This window comes from Mobula birostris, chromosome 5, assembly GCF_030028105.1.
Source record: "Mobula birostris isolate sMobBir1 chromosome 5, sMobBir1.hap1, whole genome shotgun sequence".
NCBI classification, from domain to species: Eukaryota; Metazoa; Chordata; class Chondrichthyes; order Myliobatiformes; family Myliobatidae; genus Mobula; species Mobula birostris.
The window spans coordinates 114,810,421-114,831,976 of record NC_092374.1 but is presented as its reverse complement, the minus strand read 5'-3'; the positions used below and the strand labels follow the sequence as shown (position 1 = coordinate 114,831,976).

The 21,556-nt window shown below is 39.8% G+C and overlaps 1 long non-coding RNA gene across 2 annotated transcripts in view; it reads left to right on the top strand.

Annotated features, from left to right (window-relative positions):
* The window catches only part of LOC140197947 (uncharacterized), a 45,806-nt gene that overhangs the window by 16,743 nt on the left and 7,507 nt on the right, over nt 1–21,556 (top strand). For both annotated transcript variants that reach the window (XR_011886066.1, XR_011886065.1), the window contains one exon: nt 19,773–19,878. This is a non-coding gene — a long non-coding RNA (uncharacterized lncRNA). The remainder of the gene's footprint in view (nt 1–19,772; nt 19,879–21,556) is intronic.

Genomic DNA, 21,556 nt, shown 5'->3' with positions numbered 1-21,556 from the left:
ACCTTGGTTCTCAAGGGATATTGCAACTCTGATAAAGAAGAGGAGGGAGCAACTCTGATAAAGAAGAGGAGGGAGTTGCATGACATGTATAGGAAGCAGGGAGTAAATAAGGTGCTTGAGGAGTATAAGAAGTGCAAGAAAATACTTAAGAAAAGAAATCAGGAAGGCTAAAAGAAGACATGAGGTTGCCTTGGCAGTCAAAGTGAAGGATAATCCAAAGAGCTTTGACAGGTATATTAAGAGCAAAAGGATTGTAAGGGATAAAATTGGTCCTCTTGAAGATCAGAATGGTCGGCTATGTGCGAAACCAAAGGAAATGGGGGAGATATTAAATAGGTTTTTTGCATCTGTATTTACTAAGGAAACTGGTATGAAGTCTATGGAATTAGGGGAAACAAGTAGTGAGATCATGGAAACTGTACAGATTGAAAAGGAGGAGGTCCTTGCTATCTTGAGGAAAATTAAAGTGGATAAATCCCTGGGACCTGACAGGGTGTTTCCTCGGACCTTGAAGGAGGCTAGTGTTGAAATTGCAGGGGCCCTGGCAGAAATATTTAAAATGTCGCTGTCTACAGGTGAGGTGCCGGAGGATTGGAGAATGGCTCATGTTGTTCCGTTGTTTAAAAAAGGACCAAAAAGTAATCTGGGAAATTATAGGCCAGTAAATTTAATGTCGGTAGTAGGTAAGTTATTGGAGGGAGTACTAAGAGACAGAATCTACAAGCATTTGGATAGACAGGGACTTATTAGGGAGAGTCAACATGGCTTTGTGCGTGGTAGGTCATGTTTGACCAATCTATTGGAGTTTTTCGAGGAGGTTACCAGGAAAGTGGATGAAGGGAAAGCAGTGGATATTGTCTATATGGACTTCAGTAAAGCCTTTGACAAGGTCCCGCATGGGAGGTTAGTTAGGAAAATTCAGTCACTAGGTATACATGGAGAGGTGGTAACTTGGATCAGACATTGGCTCAATCGAAGAAGCCAAAGAGTGGTAGTAGAGAATTGCTTCTCTGAGTGGAGGCCTGTGACCAGTGGTGTGCCACAGGGATCAGTGCTGGATCCATTGTTATTTGTCATCTATATCAATGATCTGGATGATAATGTGGTAAATTGAATCAGCAAATTTGCTGATGATACAAAGATTGGAGGTGTAGTAGACAGCGAGGAAGGTTTTCAGAGCCTGCAGAGAGACTTGGACCAGCTGGAAAAATGGGCTGAAAAATGGCAGATGGAGATTAATGCAGACAAGTGTGAGGTATTGCACATTGGAAGGACAAACCAAAGTAGAACATAGAGGGTTAATGGTAAGGCACTGAGGAGTGCAGTGGAACAGAGGGATCTGGGAATACAGATACAAAATTCCCTAGAAGTGGCATCACAGGTAGATAGGGTCGTAAAGAGAGCTTTTGGTACATTGGCCTTTATTAATCAAAGTATTGAGTATAAGAGCTGAAGTATTGTGTTCAGTTTTGGTCACCAAATTACAGGAAGGATATAATTAAGGTTGAAAGGGTGCAGAGAAGGTTTACAAGGATGTTGCCGGGACTTGAGAAACTCAGTTACAGAGAAAGGTTGAATAGGTTAGGACTTTATTCCCTGGAGCGTAGAAGAATGAGGGGAGATTTGATAGAGGTATATAAAATTATGATGGGTATAGATAGAGTGAATGCAAGCAGGCTTTTTCCACTGAGGCAAGGGGAGAAAAAAACCAGAGGACATAGGTTAAGGGTGAGGGGGGGAAAGTTTAAAGGGAACATTAGCGGGGGCTTCTTCACACAGAGAGTGGTGGGAGTGTGGAATGAGCCGCCAGACGAGGTGGTAAATGCGGGTTCTTTTTTAACATCTAAGAATAAATTGGACAGATACATGGATGGGAGGTGTATGGAGGGATATGGTCCGTGTGCAGGTCAGTGGGACTAGGCAGCAAATGGTTCGGCACAGCCAAGAAGGGCCAAAAGGCCTGTTTCTGTGCTGTAGTTTCTATGGTTTCTATGGAAAGGGTTAGCATATGAGGTCCATTTTCACTAGAATTCAGAAGAATGAAGATCTCTGTGAAGGTTATCGAATGTTGAAAGGGCTCGATAGAGTGGATGTGGTGAGGATAGCACAGCCTCAGAATAGAAGGATGTAAATTTAGAATGGAGATGAGGAGGAATCTCTTTTGCCAAAGAGTGGAGGCCAATTTAAGGCAGATGTTGATAGGTTCTTGATTAGTCAGGGCATTAAGTGTTATGGGAAGAAGTCAGGAGATAAGGGATGAAAGAAAAATGGACCAGCCATGATGGAGCAAGCTTGATGAGCCCAATGGCCTAATTCTGCCCCTATATCTTATGGACTTATGGTCTTAATCTAGGGAGATGTAGACAATATTAATTGATGGGCAGAAGGAATAATATATGGACAAATATAGGTTCATTAATTTCAGTAGAAAAATAATTGGAAGATCTAAAGACACACATCACTAAAAGTTAACATGCTGGTACAACAAGCAATTAAAAAGCAACACAAACAGAGTACTGAACAAAACCATTAGGTTAGCAGTACCTATGGAAAAGAGTAAACAGTCAGCGCTTCTGGCCTTTCTTCAGGATTCGGACCAAAATGTCAACTGTTTACTCTTTTCTATAGGTGCAGCCTGACCTGCCAAGTTCCTCCAGCATCCTGTGTGTGTTGCTTTGGATTTCCAACATCTGCAGACTTTCTTGTGTAAGCAATTAGAAATACAAACCATACATTGATCTTCATCATAAAGGGATTTGAATATAAAGGTAGTTATCTCAATGGAGTTACTTAGGGCACAAGGGAAAATGCATGTGAGATATCTAGTAGAGGCATGGTTTCCATGTAGAAGGAACTACAGTACATACTTGAAACAGGGGGAGTGCAACAATTATTCACCACATTAATTGGCGGAGTTGGGTAGAAAGGGTTATTGCCTATAAGGAGAGATTATGTAAACTAGGTCAAACTGAACAGTGATCAGAAGAATGAGAAGTGATCTGATTGAAACACGTTTGACATGCAGAAACAGAAATAGTATTTGACTTCCCTTGGTTGGGTTGGAAGAGCCAGAGGTCACAATATAAATACAAGGTGTTAGTCACTCAGGACGTGGATGAGAAGGAATTTATTGACCCAGAGAGTAATGAATCCTGGAAACCCCCTATCCAAAAAACTGTGAAGGATCTGTCACTGTCTGAATTCCAATCTTGATAAAAATTTCAAAGGTTTTAAGTTTCAAAGGTTCATTTATTATCTAAGTACACAATTCTGAAATTCTTCTTCAAGTAGCCATGAAACCAAGAAAGAAAAGAAAGGCAGCACGATCATCAACCCCACCTCTCAAATTCCCCCTCCCCACACAAAAAAACAAACAAAAACAGAACAGGCACATCAACCCCCAAATCTCACCCCCCATACAAACAGTGAGCAAAAATGACACAGGCCATTCAACCCCCAAATCCCTCCTCCCAACACAAAAAAAAAACAAAATGAAACAGGCACATAAACTCCCAAATCCTGAACAAAAAAAACCAAGAATGATCCAGCGAAAAACACAGAATATAAGCAACTATAAGATTGAAAAAAAGTCTATAGTTCAAGTCCACATCCAAAATTCTCTGGGCCCAGCTGCAGACATTTCCCTCTTCATAGCAGAGCCAACCAAAGACCAGCAGCCAGCGCTAACCCTCCGCTCTCATCCCAGTGCTTCAATCTCCTTCATCGCTTTAGCTGAACAATGGAAGCTTTATTAGGTGAAATAGAATCTAACAATGACTTGTGCCCCATCCCACAGCCTTCTTGCCATGAAGTTTGCACACGCTGCCTGTCTCCCAGAATCCTCTTAGAGATTGTAGAGTGCTGAAACACTCAAGCGATCTCCAAGTTTCCACATTTGCCTCATCATTTTGACTGGCGAACAATGGAAGGTTTAATCAGCAAGATGTAGTTGAACACTGGCTTGCAGTCTGTCTGCCATGAGGTTCGTGCACAACTGCCTCTCCTCCCAGAATCCTCTCGGAGACTGCAGAGTGCTTTAACACCAAATGATCTCTAAATAGAAAATCACAGGGTCCAATAGTTCCAGAATCACATCCAAGACAAAATACAAATGTAAAATACATAATAGAAATAAAATATATGGTTTCATGATCTACCCAGGAGATGTTGACCGTAGGAGCATTGTACGCAGGCACCATCTTGACCAGAATCTTAAATACTAAGGGAATCAAAGTACTTGGGATTAATTCAAGAAGCAAGCACTCAGATAAATGATCAGCTAAGATCTTATATAATTGGTAGGAACCAGGGGCTAAGTAGCCTATTTCATTTATATTTCTTATTTAATACAGAACAGATTCAGCTTTTAGTTGAATACGGATTCTGTGTAAAATTCTGAAGCACATCAAGAAAATGCCGATGAAGGCAACTCAGTTAATAAACACTTCAAACAGTTTTAAGCCTGCACCAACAACTCAGTAAATAATCTGTAACAATTCAGCAGTGTCATGGTATAATGAGAAGTGTGATCTCTGCAGCCCACAAGAGGAAACCATCTCTTTTGTCACTAGGCCAAACATAACCAAACTAACGGAATTTAGAAATGTCCGGAACAGAGATTATGCCCAACCCTTCCTATTTCATGCCTCGCTCTGGGTATGTGTTAGTGAGTACTTAATATTAACTCTACACAGCCATAAACTGTACCCAATTTAATTGGAGTCCTAGATTAGCAGAACTCTTTCACAGATTTTTTAATTTAATTTGTGTACTGACACGGTAGGCTTTTGTTGCCCATTGATAATTGAACCAATTGCCTTGCCAGGCTATTTCAGAAGACACCTAAGAGTAAACTGCATTAAATTATATTAAACCTGTCTCTTACCTAGTATGGTCAATAAAAAACTTACAAATTTTCTAAGCTCATTTTAAAACACAAATGTTTCACAGAGTCATTAGAAGAAATCAGAATCCTGAACCAATGAAGGAAATATAAAATGGGTGTTTAAAATTTTAATTGCCAAATGAGTGGATAATTAAAGTTGGGCTTGTGATGAAGAGGGAGAGTGAAAATGAAGACTTTAAGAGAAAAGGGTCACAGGAATAGATGGATGGTTGAAAGTACAAGAGCCATTATTGGGGCAAATGCATTAGAGTGCACAAGAATCACAAAAACTTCTGAGAGAGATGATACAGTGTTTGAGGATGTTGAAGAGATAGAAAATAAATGAAACCACAAAGTAAATTCAGCAAATTGGCATTAAAACAGTTTGTTTGTTAGGAATGATTTTGCTTTTACATCTAGCAACTTTAATCACTACATATTTTTGACTTTCCAAATATTGACAGAGCCTAACAGGTTAAATCAAATAATTGTGAATGAACAATAAATGAACTTCATTATAATCTTCATTAATTAATTCTCAAATAAAGTGTGTATTTATTTTAATATAGATTGATGTTTTTATTATATTAATTATGTACAAGAGTATAAGCATTGGGATTACCATAGAAAATTGAATAGTCATGAGCGATACGCATCAGACTAGGATCACAGGCCAGTGGGAAAACACAAAGCACTTGCGTAGGCTTGTTATGAAGTAAAAGTTGCTGTAACAACAAGAGTAAAAAATAAGGTTAAGTACAGGAAATAGAGAGTACCAGTGAAAGGTTGTCTCTCAAACTTGAAAGGATTATGCAATGGAATCCCTTGGTTTCAGCAGTGTATCAATGGTTTTCTTAACCTAGAATTCAGAGGAGTACAGCACAGGGACAGGAGCTTTGGCCAACAATGGTATGCCAAACTAATTAAATTGGTAATTAGATGCCCAACTAAACTAATTTCATCTGCCTACACAATGTACATATCCTTCCATTTCCATTGGCTTTATTTGTCACATGTACATCAGAACATTGAAACATGCAGGGAAATGTGCAATTTTGCACCAACACAGTCCAGGGATTGTGCTGGGACAGCCCTCAAGTATCAGCACAACATAGCATACCCACAACTTGCTGAACCTAACCAGTAAGTCTTTGGAATATGGGGAGGAAACTGATCACTTATGGGTCCAAAAACCCATGCATCAAAGTTCAAAGTAAAATTTATTATCAGAGTACATACATGTCACCACATACAACCCTGAGATTCATTTTCCTGCTGCATACTCAGAAAATCTCTGGAATACTTATGAAATAGTATAGGATCTACAAAAGAACAAGAGCATAGAAGACAACAAACTGTGCAAATGTAAATATAAATCAATAGCAATAAATAACAACAGCATGAAATAATAACATAAAGAGTCCTTGAAGTGAGATCATTTGTTGTGGAAACATCTCAATAGGTGTGTGTAGTTATCGTCTTTTCCTCAAAAGCCGGATGGTTGAGGGGTAGTAGCTGTTCTTGAACCTGGCAGTGTGAGTCCGGAGGCACTGTACCTTCTACATGATGGCAGCGGCGAGAAAAGAGCACTACCTTGTGGTGAGGATCTTTGATGATAGATGCTGCTTTCCTATGACAGTATTTCATGTAGATGTGTTCAGTGGTTGGGAGGGCTTTACTCATGATCCACTACTTTTTGAAGGATTTTCCATTCAATATCATTGGTATTCCCATACCAGGGTGTAAAGCAACATGTCAATACACTTTCCACTACACATCTATAGAAGTTTGTCAAAATTTTTGATGTCATGAGGAATCTTCGCAGACTCCTAAGGAAGAAGAGGCGCTGTTGTGCTTTCTTTGCAATTACATTGAGGTGACAGGTCCAGGACAGGTCATCTGAGATAGTGACACCAGGAATTTAAAGTTACCGACCCTTTCCACCTCTGAGCCTCCAATGATTACTGCCTCATGGACCTCGAATTTCCCTCTCCTGAGGTCTACAATCAGTTTCTTGGTCTTATTGACATTGAGTGAGAGAGTGTTGTTATGACACCACTCAACCAAATTTTGAATCTTCCTTCTGCATGCTGATTTATCACCACCTTTGATTTAGTCCTCAACAGTGGTGTCATCAGCAAACTTGAATATGGTGTTGGAGCTGTACTTAGCCACAGTCATAGGTGTAAAGCGAGTAGAGCAGGGGATGAGCACACAGCCCGACAGTGCTCCTGTGCTGATGGACATTGTGGAGCAGATGCTTTTGCCAATCCGAACTGACTGGGGTCTGCAAGTGAGGAATTCCAGGGTCCATTTTCACAAGCATGTATTGAGGCCCAGGTCTTGGGATGATTGAAGCCTGCTTGAAGTAGATGGGTACCACACACTGCTGAAGCGAGAGGTTGAAGGTGTCCATGAACACAATAGCCAATTGGTTAGCACAGGTCTTCAATAATCGGCCAGGTACCCAGGCCAGACTGGATGCTTTCATTGATTCACCTTCTTGAAGGCAACCTAAATGTCATATCCAGATACTGAGAACAAAGGATCTTCAGGAGATGTGGGCGTGTACAATAGTTCGTCCATGTTGTGAGAGTCAAAACGAACATAGAAGGCATTGAGCTCATCTGTAAATGAAGCTCTACTATCCCCCATGACAGTTGATTTATCTTTGTAAGACACTTTGGCATTCAACCCCTGCTACAGTTGTCAAGCATCCTTTGTTGATTCAGCCTACTCCGGAATCTACACTTACTCTGAGAACTGGCTTTCTGGAGATCATACCTGCACCTCTTGTAGCATTCCTGATCTCCAGACATGAATGCCTCTGCTCTGGCCCTTAGAAAATTCTGAATGGGGAAGACCCTGAATGACTTTGTGGGGCCACACTCATCTGTAGCCGTTTTAACTAATAGAGTCTGTTACAACCCTGATGTAGTCATTCAGGTCCTTAGATGAGGTTCTTGAATACGGCCCAGTCCACTGACTCAAGGCCATCCTGTAACTGTTCTTTTTCTTCCTGCGACAACTTCTTATTTGATCTCTGGAGCCTTGCTCTTTAGGCTCTCTCTGTATGCAGGCAGTAGGAGCACAGCCAAATAATTTATCTCGCCAAAATGCGTTTCAGAAAGGAACAACAGGCCTTCCTTAACGTAGTGTAACAGTGGTCTTGTGCATTGGGACTTCTGGTGCAAAAGGTTATGCGCTGGTGATAAATGGGCAGTGTTTGCTTCAAGAAGGCCTGGTTAAAGTTGCCAATTATAATTTGCAATATGTTGGGGTGGGCAGTTTCTTGTCTACAGATGACAACGTCCAGTATTGTGAGTGCTTTCTTATCGTCATCTGCTGGTGGTATATAAACTGTGGTCAGGATCACGGATGAGAACTCCCAAGGTAAATAGAATGATTCAAATTTGACTGTTCGGTGTTGTGGTCAAAGTCAGAGGAACACGAGATTGACCTAACCGCCATGTCAGTACATCAAAAGAATTGACCAAAAAGCACACACCACCATTTTTTCCCTTACTAGGTTCACAGTTCGATCCATTCTGAAAATCGTAAATCCTTCTGGTCTGTCCACGGCGTAGGGCGCGTCTGCAGACAGCCAAGTCTCAGTACAGCAAACAATCTGCTTCTGATAGAGCAACCTTGCTCTGAAGTTGTCAATATTTTTTTTCAGTGACTGCACATTCACCAACAATGTGCTGAATAGAGGAGGCCTCATTCCTCTGCCTTTCAGCCTGACGTGAGTCCCCACCACCTGCCAAGTTTTCTGGCCATAGCGATGACCCTTAGAGGTGCTACGCTTAACTGCTCCTCATTCTATTGTCGATTATGAGATCTGAAGATCATTGATGTAATTTCAAACTCCGTTGTTAAGAGAAATTTAACATGCTGCAGGTTGCAGAGAAAGTAATTTAGAAGAAGTACACGAGTGGAAATCTGGAACAACTTTCTGCAGAAAATTACCAATGATCGCTGGTACCATCTTAATAAACATGGGGAAAACATACAAACTTTTTTCAGATAGTGGCAGGAAGTGAATCCCAGTCATTGATTACAGGCACTGTAAAGCGAATGAGCCAGCCACTACCGCGTCGCCCATATGCCTAACCAGGAGCCTTTTGAATGCCACAGTTGAATTTGTTTCCATTACCACTGCACACATTTCAGACACCACCATTCTCTGAGTAAAAAGCTTACCCCACACACCTACTTTAAACTTATCCCCTTCACTTTAAATGCATTGCCCTGTGCTATTAGGTATTTCAATCCTGTGAAAAAGATCAGGTTGTCTGCTCTATCTATGCCTTTATGAGAGTCTGTCACTCCAGAGAAAACACCTAAAATTGTTCAACATCTCCTTGGAGCATATGTCCCCGAATGCAGGCAGCATCCTTGTGAATCTCTTCTGCATCCCCTCTAGAGCCTCAGTATCCTTCCTATGATCAGGCACCTAGAACTAAGTGTCGTGCAATCTATGTAGTTCAGTGGTCCGCAACCCTTTGTGCACCGCGGACCGGTTTAATATTGACGATATTCTTGTGGACTGACCGACGGGGGTGGGGGGAGTTGGTCAAGTTCAACAGTGCATGACAGAGAATGAGGAAAGGTGCAGCTGACTTACATCATTTCATATCATTTCCTCGTGGCCCAGTAGCACATGCTCGCGTCCCGGTACCGGTCCGCAGCCCGGTGGTTGGGGACTACTGGTAGTTGGTCTTTTAACAACCTCCAGCTGTTCCTAACGAAATCATCTAGTTAAGTTTAAGTTCTTAAATAATTTACCTTGCTCCAATTAGCACTCTCCTACAAGGTCCATACCTACCCTTAAATATAGCTGTCTTAAGGACCGGGTCGAGACAACAGAGACTTATGGAGAAGAGGAGTTTGGTGGGTAATAAAATGGATGAGTTCATGGCGCTAACCTGGCATCAGAAAACATTTCGGGAGTGCAGTGTTACGTGTTTCACTGGAACGGAGCTGCACGGGGACATACCCGATCAAAACTTTTCCATGGACGGCTTCCAGACCATTCGGGCTGACTGGAAGTGCATTGACAGCGGTAAGCGTAAAGGAGTTGCGTGCTTACCGTTCTGGTTAACAACAGATGGTGCAATCCGGGTCATATTACGATTGAGGAACGTGTTTGTAGACCGGATATTGAACTTTTCACTGTTGGACTTTGGCCATATTCCACCGAGATACAACACTGGGCGGTATGGGAGGTCATTCTTGCCTGTGGTCATCGAACTTGCAGCTCCTCCCGTGGAGGGTCAGACACCCTGAGCCAATAGACTGGTCCAGGACTTATTTTCCATCTGGCATAGTTTGCATTTTGTTGTTTGATTGTTTGTGGTTTTTGTATTGCTATATTTATGCTCTATTCTAGGTTGGTGCGGCTGTAACGAAACACAGTTTCCCTCGGGATCCATAAAGTATATCTATCTATCTTAAAACATAAGGAGTTGTGATCACTGTTCTCCCACTGGAAGGACAATCACCTGGCCAGCTCACTACCGAACACCAGATCTATAATATAGTTCTATGTGTATAGTTCATTGAAAGCAGTACAGCAGACTGAGAAAGTACTTAAGAAGATACTTGGGGAATCCTGTGTTATATAAATTGAGACATGGAGTACAAGAGCACAGAAGTCATTTTGAACTTGTATAAAACAACAAGGTTGGTTGCAACAATAGTATTGGGTTTTGAAAAAGATGTGAAGGTTTGGGGGAGGTTTCAGAAGAGATTGACCAAAGTTATCCAGAGATTGTGAACTTTAGCTATGCAGGTAAACTGGAGAAACTCAGGCTGCTGTTTGATAAACGGAAAATGATCTGCTGGAAGCATGAAGAATTTGGACAAAGTAAATAATAAAACACTGTTCTCATTTGTGGGATGGTGGGGGAAGAGAGGTAAAGAATGAGGGGATTATAGGAGAGAGATGATTAAATAAGAACAAAAAATGACATGAGGGAAAGATTTCTTACATATTGAGTGTTTTATGGTCTAGAATGCACTGTCAGAGGAACTCTTGGTTGTGGCAATGGGGAGGGATTTTTGAAAAACAATAATCAACTTACTGTGGAGGACGTCGAAACTCCCGATCACATTGTGGAGTCAAGGATGAGTGAAAGCAGCAGATTGGGAACAAGAGTTGAAAGGGCCAAGAGTCTGAGTTTGAGAAAACCAAAAATGTTTCTCTTACGGGAACACTTATGTCCTTGCAAATGCTGAGACTGTATCACACCACCACTTGTCTGTAAGGTGACGGCAATACTGACTATGCCAAGCAAAGAGTACACTATATGGATAATAATGGATGAAATACAAGATAACTAGTAGAATTAAAGGATTTAAGCTGACATAAGCAGCAGATTCCTGAGACAATGGATGACTACTAAGTTACAGATGCAATAACAAGAAAAAGATAACAAGGCTTAGAATATAGTTAAAATCAGGGAAAGTTGATTCTGGTCAGTCCCAGTTATCTAGTTGGTCTAATTGCTGAAAGCACAGTCTTTGTTATGCGCGAGAGTCAGGTGGACACTTTTTGTGGCTAACTAAAAAAAAAAAATGCATTGCTAATGGTATTGCCTTTTGGGTGAGATATCAGGCCAAATCTCCATCAGCTCTAGCAGGTAGACATGAGAGGCCCACTGATGTGATTTCAGAAAATAGCAGATCAATATTTCCCCTGTCAATTTTGCTAAAAATGGCTGGTTACCATCAATTTGCTGTCTGTAGGCTCTCATTGTATCTCATATTCAGAGGACAAAGAGCAAATTGGCATGATTCAAATTTATAAAAGACTTTATATTTTTCATTATTTAGGATGGGATTCTCAGTTTGCTGCCCATTGTGAGTTCATTGAACTATTTTCTATATTCTGTCAGATTCCTAGGGTTGATGCACATTTTCATTCCAATTATTTTATTTTCTTCTGCGGCTCTCAACAAATCCATTTTATGCATCATATGTACACTCGCTTCTCAACAGTTACTAATTTACCAACTTTTATTTTGTAGGTTGAAACAGAATGTAATACTGGGAAAAGTACTAGGATAGATAGCGGAGACACTAACATTATTACCCATACATAGCTGGAAGGAAAATGAGTCATTTACCTTGGCAGGCTTAGAGGCCAAGTGATGAACCAATATTATTTGTATCCCTTCATTCACTAGATGGAGAAAATGTAACAATTTCAGCTTGCATTCTCCAAGTTGTTACCAGATCAAGAAAACCTTCCAATTTCCACCCTAACGCCTCTCCCTTTCTCTTAAGAATGTGTAAAGTTATAATGTACAGTTTGCAAACACTGTCATCATTTCCGAATTAATTAGGAAAATAGAGACACTGAATTGTGAAATTAATGTAAAACATATGGAGCAAGGTTGGAAACAGACCATGTTGATAAAAATCGTTAAATGAGATGAGAAACATGAAAATTTCATAACCACTGAAATGGAATGGGCTGGGAGTAGAAGAACTTATCACTGAAGTAGGTTAATCTATTAGGACTGAATTTGAAAAAATATAGAAATAAAGAATAATTCTGAAGAAAAAAATGAATTAAGAAAAACCTGATTTGAATATTTTTGATTGAGAAAGAAGAGAATAAATAAACATACTTAAAAGATCAAGCTGGAATTTAGAGGTATATGACAAGTAAAATAAAATAATGTAGCACAAAAATAATTTTCCTTGCAATACAGTTGCTTTTCTTCAAAAATAATGCTAGAATAAAAGGGATATGGGAAACAAAATCTAATTTCGATATTGTATATCCATAATCACACTGGAACTGTAAAATGAAAACTACATTTCATATGAAAGTTGTTAACTGTACATTTTTAAAATTTGTTTCTTTACAGCAATATATGTTTCAAGGCTTTAAATTTTATACCAGCAAAATTAAAAAAATAATTTGAAGAATTGAGTACAATATTTGATGTTCTTTCCGAGGAATTCATGTTCATTCAGTAGATTAGATGCCAAGAATGACTTTTGTTGTGCGTTTTTGAGAAATGTACTTTGTGGAAAGAATTTTAATCAGAGATTAAGTTGAAGGTTCATTTGAACCTGTGCCCCACACATTAAAGTGGCAAAAAGCACATTAAAGCTAATCTTAGTTAAGCACATTTCAGCAATGTCTGATGTTCAAGCAGCAATTTTTTTTCTAATCAAATTTCAATTTGCTCTTGAGTTAGAGCACAATTGTTAAGTGCTCACCTTGATCCCCATTAAAATGTGTGCAGCTTGCAAATTCACCCTTCATATCTTCATGAAATTCAGCAAAATAAATTCATCAGTAATGACATTCTCAAACATTTCAAAAATTCTTGATGTCCTGTTAGACAAGCAGCAATATTGTATGAAATATTGATTAGATGAATTCTGTGCTGATCAAAGTGACAGTAATTTATTTTGTGGACTGGAGTATATCCACACGATGGTTAAAATTCAGCAATGTAGTAGTCCCATGGAAACAAATGATCAGGAATCAGTGTCCTGCTCTTGGTGTCCTTTCTCGAATTTGTACTCATTGGTACAATTTCCCACCAAGATTGCAGATTTGTTGAACTCACCCTCTAGCATTAACATCATAATGATTAACCAGGTCTAAGTGTAGCAATTAGAAATAAATGCAGTGTGGTTCCAACAGAAAATAAATAATTTCCATGGCAAAACAAATTCTAGCCACCATCTAAACATAGAATCTGACCACATTCATCAAAATGGAAACTTTCTCATTCAAAGGATTTTAATCAAAACTCATTTATAAAAAAATGTAATGGAATCTAAGTTTACGGCAGCTAACTATTCATAGCCATCCAGATGACAGGTCTCATTTCCAAGAAGTGGCAATTAAGAGACTGTATAGCAGGTGAGACGTTGTTAAAGTTATGCCACTGCAACATAACTAACAATCCACAGGGAATGTTTGATGATTCTGGGGTTAATTAGGTAGGGATACTGAATGATCATTAATTGGGTGTTGATCTAACATTAGGAGGATTCCTTGTTTGTTTGAGAGAGGTGGAGATTGAGAGAAAATGCCAAAGAAGTGTTGAGGGGAGTTGGTATTAGTAGCAAAGGCCGAATTGGTGGCAAGGAAAGAGGAAGCTCACTTTCATGTAACATGATGGCGCAACAAGTCTTGTTAATTATGACTTATCATATCTTCCTTTAAGACAGGAGTCCCCAACCTGGGGTGCATAATTATACACCCCGTAATTATACAGAAATAATACAAAAAAAGAAAAAGCATGCCAAAATGATGACAGGCAGAAATGACCAATGCTGTTGCAAAAAAGGAAGAAAGAATGAGTTATCTAAATTTTCTGAATTCATTATTGTCTCCTGCAGGTAAGGTGGCAGGCACAGGCACAGCAGGGTAGCAGTTGGCACAACACATTACAGCGCTAACAATTACCAATCGAGTTTCAATTCCACTACCACTACCGTCTGTAGGGAATTTGTACATTCTACTCATGCCCGCATGGGTTTCCTCCGGGTGCTCCGGTTTCCTCTCACATTCCAAAGATGTACCATAGGGTTAGAGTTAGCTAAAATGTAGCGATATTTGCTGACTGTCCCAAGCACAATCCTTGGACTGTGCTAGTTGTTGATGCAAATGATGCCTTTCTCTATATGTAGATGTAACAAATAAATCTAATCTTTACAACATGCCAAGTCAAAGAGGAAGTTATTCCTCGTGCTTGCATTTGGCCTTATTGTGCTAGTACAGGAGGCCACAGACATCAAGGTCTGAGTGGGAGCTGGATGCACTGCTGTGGAAAACTGAAAGTAACACTCACAAAATGCCTGAGTAACTCAGCAGATCATGCAGCAGCTATGGAGAGGAATAAACAGTCAGGATTTCAAGCTGAAGCCCTAATTAGTCTAAAACTAATTTGTGACTAAAACTGATTTGTGTCTCTCTTTCCCAATTTTGATGAAAGGTTCTGGAAATATCATTTACATATCAGTGAATCTTCATCAGATAAGATTCCTGGATAGCGACAGATGTGTTTATTCATGTGTTGAAAAAGCTTCAAATCAAGCTTGCAAATTAGGTTTTAATCCCCTTTTTAACTGCAGCAGTGGCTTCACAGCACAGTAAAATGCAATGATAAATTCCGGTAATGCTGTGATTTAGGAATTCTTCCTTGATCAGACGCCATTCAGTTACCATTCTTCTTTGTAATGTTTGTCTCAAACATGCAGACTTACAGTAGAAGAGCTAAACTCTCTTGTTTCTTTATTTTTCAGAATATAACCATCATTGTCCATGCCAACATTTACCACTCTCCCCTAATTGCCCTTGAGAAGATTGCACTGAGCCATCTTCTTGAATTAGTGCTCTCTTTCTGGTGCAGACTCCCTTTTTCCTTTGACATCTCAGTTTCTGTGGTGTCCAGTAACTCAAAATAATGCTAATGTGCTTCTTAAATTGTTGCTCAGTTTGTTGACCTATTTACTCAACATATGCACTAATGACTGTGCATGTGTATGGTTGAATGCACATAAGTATTGCAAACTGAAATGACAATTAAATGCATCCAAATTAAAAGGCGAGATTCTGAGAATTTCATGGACGGTTATTATTTCCAGAAGTTTAATGACCCATAACATTTCTGGAAGAATTTACTTTCTAACTTTCAAGTAAAATGCATTGATTACTTATATAAGAAATAGCCTACACTTTGTAATGCAAAACATATTTCATGCCTATCAAAAGAGACCATGTTAGTGTTAGTTGAGATGACTATCTATCTTGCTAATGATAATTGCAAAATTAAAACAATTATATAGTGATTTGTTTTTGTTTTTCACAAGTTACTCAACTGAAGAATTGGTATAGTGGAAATATTCCTGTATACCAAATTAAAACTAAAGTATTAATTGCTAAATTATGGTCTGGCTTGGCTCGTGGGACTAAGGACAAAAGTTAGACTTGAAATTGTGGCACTGTTTAGTGTCAAGTCAAAGCTGCCAATGCCCTCATAACTTCGAAGATGAATGTAATATGCAGTGAACTGAATCAGAATCAGGTTTAATATCATTGGCATATGTCATGAAATTTGTTTCAATTCAATAGAATGTTAAACAATTAAATTATATCGAGAAAAGTACAGTCAACGTTTTGGGCCGAGTGTTCATGGGTTGGTTCTTTGTCCAATCAGAAATCTGATGTCAGAGGGGAAGAAGCTGTTCCTGAAATGTTGAGTGTGGGTTTTCAGTCTCCTGCAGCTCCTCCCTTATAGAAGTAATGAGAAGAGAGCATGTTCTGGATGATGAGGGTCCTTTCTGAGGCATTGCCTTTTGAAGATGCCTTTGATGCTGGGTGATGCAAGATGGGGGGGGGGTACAGTGCCCATAATGGAGTAGGCTGAGCTTGCAACTTTATGTAACTTATCTTCCATCCTGTACAGTGGCCCCTCCAACACAGATGGTGATACAACCAGACATTCAATGTGTTTGATATAAAACCACTAATATAATTGGCAGTGAGAGGAAGTGTCTCTGAGAATTAGAATCCAGAGATTGAGGTTGGCAGATCTTTTTCACAAAAGCCTTTAGATATTTTAATTAAAACTTTGTATTCTAATGTGTTATAAACACAAGAAATTCTGAAATCCAAAGCAACATCGACAAAATGCTGGAGGAACTCAGCAGGTCAGGCAAAATTTATGTAAATGAATGAACATTCAACATTTCATGCCGAGTCCCTACATCAGGACTGGAAAGGAAGTGGGGAGGGACACCAGAATATGAAGGTGGGGGTAGGGGAAGGAGGACTAGCTAGAAGGTGATAGGTGAAATGAGGTGGTTGGGAAAGGTAAAGGGTGGACAAGAAGGAATCTGATAGGAGAGGAGAATGGACCATGGGAGAAAGGGAAGAAGGAGGGGCACCAGGGGAAGATGATAGGCAGGTTATGAGAAGAGGTAAGAGGTCAGAGAAGGGAATAGAAAAAGAAGGAAGGGGAAAGGAAAATCTATTTACCAGAAGGAGAAATTGATGTACTCATCATCAGGCTGGAGATTAGCAAGACAGAATATGAAGTGTTCCTTTCTCCAACCAGAGAGTGGCCTCATCATGGCAAAAGAGGAGGCCGTAGACTAATATGTCAGAAAGGGAATGGGAATAGGAATTAAGCTGTTGGCCACAATGAAATTCTGCTTTTAGCCAATGAACCAACTATTTTAATTCCTTCTATTGTGAGCTGCTTTAGTTCCCATTCTAATAAAGGATGTGCTGGCATTGGAGATGGTACAGAGGAGGTTCATGAAAATGATTCTGGCAATTAAAGAGGTAATATATGAGGAGCATTTCATAGCTCTGGGCCTATACTCTCTGGAGTTTAAAAGAATGGTGAGTGGGTGGTATCTTGTTCCCTTCCTGTTTACCCTGTATACCTCAGGCTTTAGATACAAACTGAGTCATGTCATCTGCGGAAATAATCTGATGACTCAGCAAAAGTTGAGTGTATAAAGGGAGGACAGAAGAATACAGGGCCCTGTTGGAGGACGTTATCAAATGGTGCAAGTTGAATCATCTGCAGCCCAACATTAGTAAAACAAAAGATTTGGTGATGGACTTTCAGAAGATTAAGCCTCCATTGCTCCCTGTTACTAGTGATGGTGAAGCCGTGCATGTGTTGAGGACCTACAAGCACGTGGGGGTGCGCCTGGATGACAGACTTGAGTGGAGAACCAACACAGAGTCCGTGTACAAGAACTAGAGTTGCCTCTACTTCCTGAGGAAACTGAGGTCCTTTGGAATATGCAGGCCTCTCCTTTCACATATTCTACCAGTCTGTGGTTGCCAGTACAGTCTTCTATGCGGTAGTGTGCTGGGGCAATGGTATCAACATGGGTGATGCCAACAGGCTCAATAAACTGATCTGAAAGGCTGGCTCTGTTATAGGAGTCAAACTGTACACACTGGAAGCAGTGGTAGAACAAAGGACCCTACGGAAAATCCTGGCAATTCCAGACAATGTTTCTCACCCTCTGCATGGCACATTAGCTGAACAGAGGAGCATTATTAGTAATAGACTGAGACAACTGCGTTGCTCCAAAGAGCGCGATATGAGGTCATTCTTAACTTCGGTAATTAGGCTCTATAATGAGTCAACCTGTAGCCGGGGAAGTGATGATCCCCTCCTGTTTAGACTGTTTGAGGCAACTTAGTTTTATTCTTTCTTACTTTACTTCTAATATTTGTATGTTTGCATATGCCACTGTGACACTAATTTCCTTTGGGATCAATAAATTGTCTACCTATCTATTGAAATCTATAAAATATTGAAAGGTCTGAATAGAGCAGACTTTGAGAAGATGTTTCCAATAGCAGGACAGTCTGGGAACAGAAGGCACAGCCTCAGAATAGAAGGCTATCCTTTTAGAACTGAAATGAGGAGGAATTTCTTCAGCCATAGGGTGGTGAATTTATTGAAGTTTGAGTCATTGGGTATATTAAAAACAAAGGTTGATAGGTTCCTGATTAGTAGGGTGTTAAACGTTTTGGAGGAAAGGCAGGAGAGTGGGGTTGAGAGGAAAAATATATCAGCCCTGACTGAACGGTGGAGCAGACTTGATGAGCCAAATGATCTAATTCTTCTCCTATGTCACATCGTCTTTTGGAAATACAAATTTAAATGTTGCAACAAACCCAAAGGGCCAGATATCCTATCCCATTCTTTCCACTAGTGTGCTCCATGCATCCTGCCCCCATTCCTGAGTTAGATTAGAAGTTACCAGCTTAAAGATTATGAATAACTTTGCACTCCTTGTACCAAACTGCATCCACAGATAAAAATAAAAGATGACTCTCACAAATAAGTCCTGAGTCATCTTAGTCATCATTTATATTGACTTACGCACGGCCCAGAAGGCACAAAGGGTCCATCTCCTATTAACCGGACTCGGTGTTCCATTACAAACCAATGAATCCTATATCATTAGTGAAAGGGGTGAGGAATAGAGGGATGTATCTACCAGAGCAAGGTCAGGATATCTGCTGAGCAATATGAAGGGATCAGAATCACAGAGGAGCCCCTATAGATATAGATCCTGATGAAGGGTCTCGGCCTGAAACGTCGACTGCACCTCTTCCTATAGATGCTGCCTGGCCTGCTGCGTTCACCAGCAACTTTGTGTTCCCTATAGATACCTCTTTCTTTCATAAATCAATCTCAGTCTAGAATATACTCAGAGCAGATTATCCACAGCCCTCTGAAACAGAGTAACCAATGATTCACAATCCTCCAAGTAAAGGAACAGCTCTTCACTTTTGTCTTAAATGTCTTATCCTACCCTGTTCTGGATTTTTTTTAGCATGAAGGCATAGATTTTTCGCATTTACTTTCTTACTTTTGTACACCTACACTGAAATGAAAGGAAAACTCTTTGAGGAATTCATTGGGCCAGGTAGCATTTACAGAGACAGAGGGATTGTCAGAGTTTCAGAATAGATACAGGTTGAAATGTTAGCCATTCCTGTGTCTCCACGGATGCTGCCTGATGTGTTATGACTGCAGTTTTCTCTTTGCCTCGGATTATGGCAACTGCCATCTCTTGTAACTCAGCAAGATTGCCTCATTCATCTAAAGTCTTATGAGTGTAGAGCACTCTTAATTGATTATCTTATTCAATTTCTCCTTATATGGTAATCCTTTATCATATGAATCAATCTAGTGAACCTATGTTGTATTATCTCCAAAGCAAATTCAATCTTGCTTAGGTAGAGAAGAATGTAAAGAACGTGATAGATTATTTTATAATTTATCATCTGATTAAGGTTAATAATTATTTTAAGTTGGGTTTAAATGTTTTAAAACTATTATTATTAATCTTTATTTCATTTGGGCAGGATGGTAGCATAACACCAACAACCCGAGTTCGATCCCACCACAGTCTATAAGGAGTATGACCTCGTGTGTCTCCTCCAGTTTCTCCCACATTCCCAAGACATACAGGTTAGTGGGGTAATTGGTGACATGGGAGCAGTTGGATGGCATTGGCTCATTGCGCCACAAAGACCTGTTATTGTGCTGTACCTCTAAAATAATCAAAACAGTATGTAGATGCTTCAGAGTTTAATTCTGAACACATTTGGTATTCTTCAGAATTTTGAAAAATGGTATTGCTGAGGATTGCATTTTGCCAACAATTAAGTTCTGTCAAAGTTTTTGTTCTGGCCTACCCGTTTCATTGAGACGTTGCTGCTGGAGTCCTGCCAATGTAATCCAAGATCATTTGGACAAACAACATTCTTCTTCTTCCGTCTCCAATATCATCCGAGCCATGATTTATCATTGTTCTAAACCCAAAAAATAATTCATCTTATTCTGTATAATTTCTCCAATTGATCAAGCCTAGTACTATGTTGTGACATATAAGGTCTTGTTTACTCCCAGAGCACTGTTAATTATCTAACAGAATCATAGCTAATGCTGTGGTTTGCCCACTAATTTGTTCAATCACCAAAAGTGAGCAACGTAAAGTTTTCCCACGTTATATGCTATTTGCCAATTTCTTGTTGCATCACTTATCCTCTACAGTCTCATTGCAACACCCTCACAGCCAATTTCCCCACCAAACATTTTAGTCTTCAGATTTGTATACATTGCATTCAGATCCCTTATCTAATTCATTCATATAAACTGCATATTGTTGAATCCCTAACCCCAGCTTATTGAGTAGTCATATGGGCTAACCTCAAAAAAACCTGCTCTCTACTTTCTATTCATTATCTATTGCTAAATCAGAACTGAAATATCAAAATACTATGAAGCTGAGTATGTCTAGTATTTAATGTTTTATTTATATATCCAAGTAAATTGCTATCCAAAATTACATACACACATAAAGGTTGCTGGTGAACGCAGCAGGCCAGGCAGCATCTCTAGGAAGAGGTATAGCCGGCGTTTCAGGCCAAGACCCTTCGTCAGGACCGAAACGTTGGCTATACCTCTTCCTAGAGATGCTGCCTGGCCAGCTGCGTTCACCAGCAACCTTTATGTGTGTTGCTTGAAATTCCAACATCTGCAGATTTCCTTGTGTTTGCATTTGAAAATTCAAGCAAGTAGCATTCTCGGATTCCCTATAATGTGGCTGGCAAGATACCTTCTGAATGAATTTGCCAAGCATGGTTTACTTTGCTCAGCGTCATGTTGACTTAGTTCAAACATATCGTGATTTTCCTAGTGTTCTAGTACCAATTCCCTAATGATACCTTCTTGCCTTTTACTGTTATTTATATCAAGTCTACTGGCATATTCCGTGTTTAGTTCTTTTGCTCCTTGCTTAACTAAATGGATAACAATTGCTGGCTGTCAATCAAGTAATAATAGAAAGTTACGGCACAGAAAGCTGATTGGCACATGCAAAAAAATGGATTTCAGATTTACGCAAACACGAGGAATTCTGTAGATGCTGGAAATTTAAGCAACACACATCGGGACTGACAAAGGGTCTCAGCCTGAAACGTCAACTGCACCTCTTCCTAGAGATGCTGTCTGGCCTGCTGCGTTCACCAGCAACTTTGATGTGTGTTGCTTGATTCTTCATTTCTATTGTGATATTCTCCTGTGCACCATTTTAGGTGTTATCACACCCTTTGTCTGCTGTGGTTCTGAAAAAATGGTTGACATT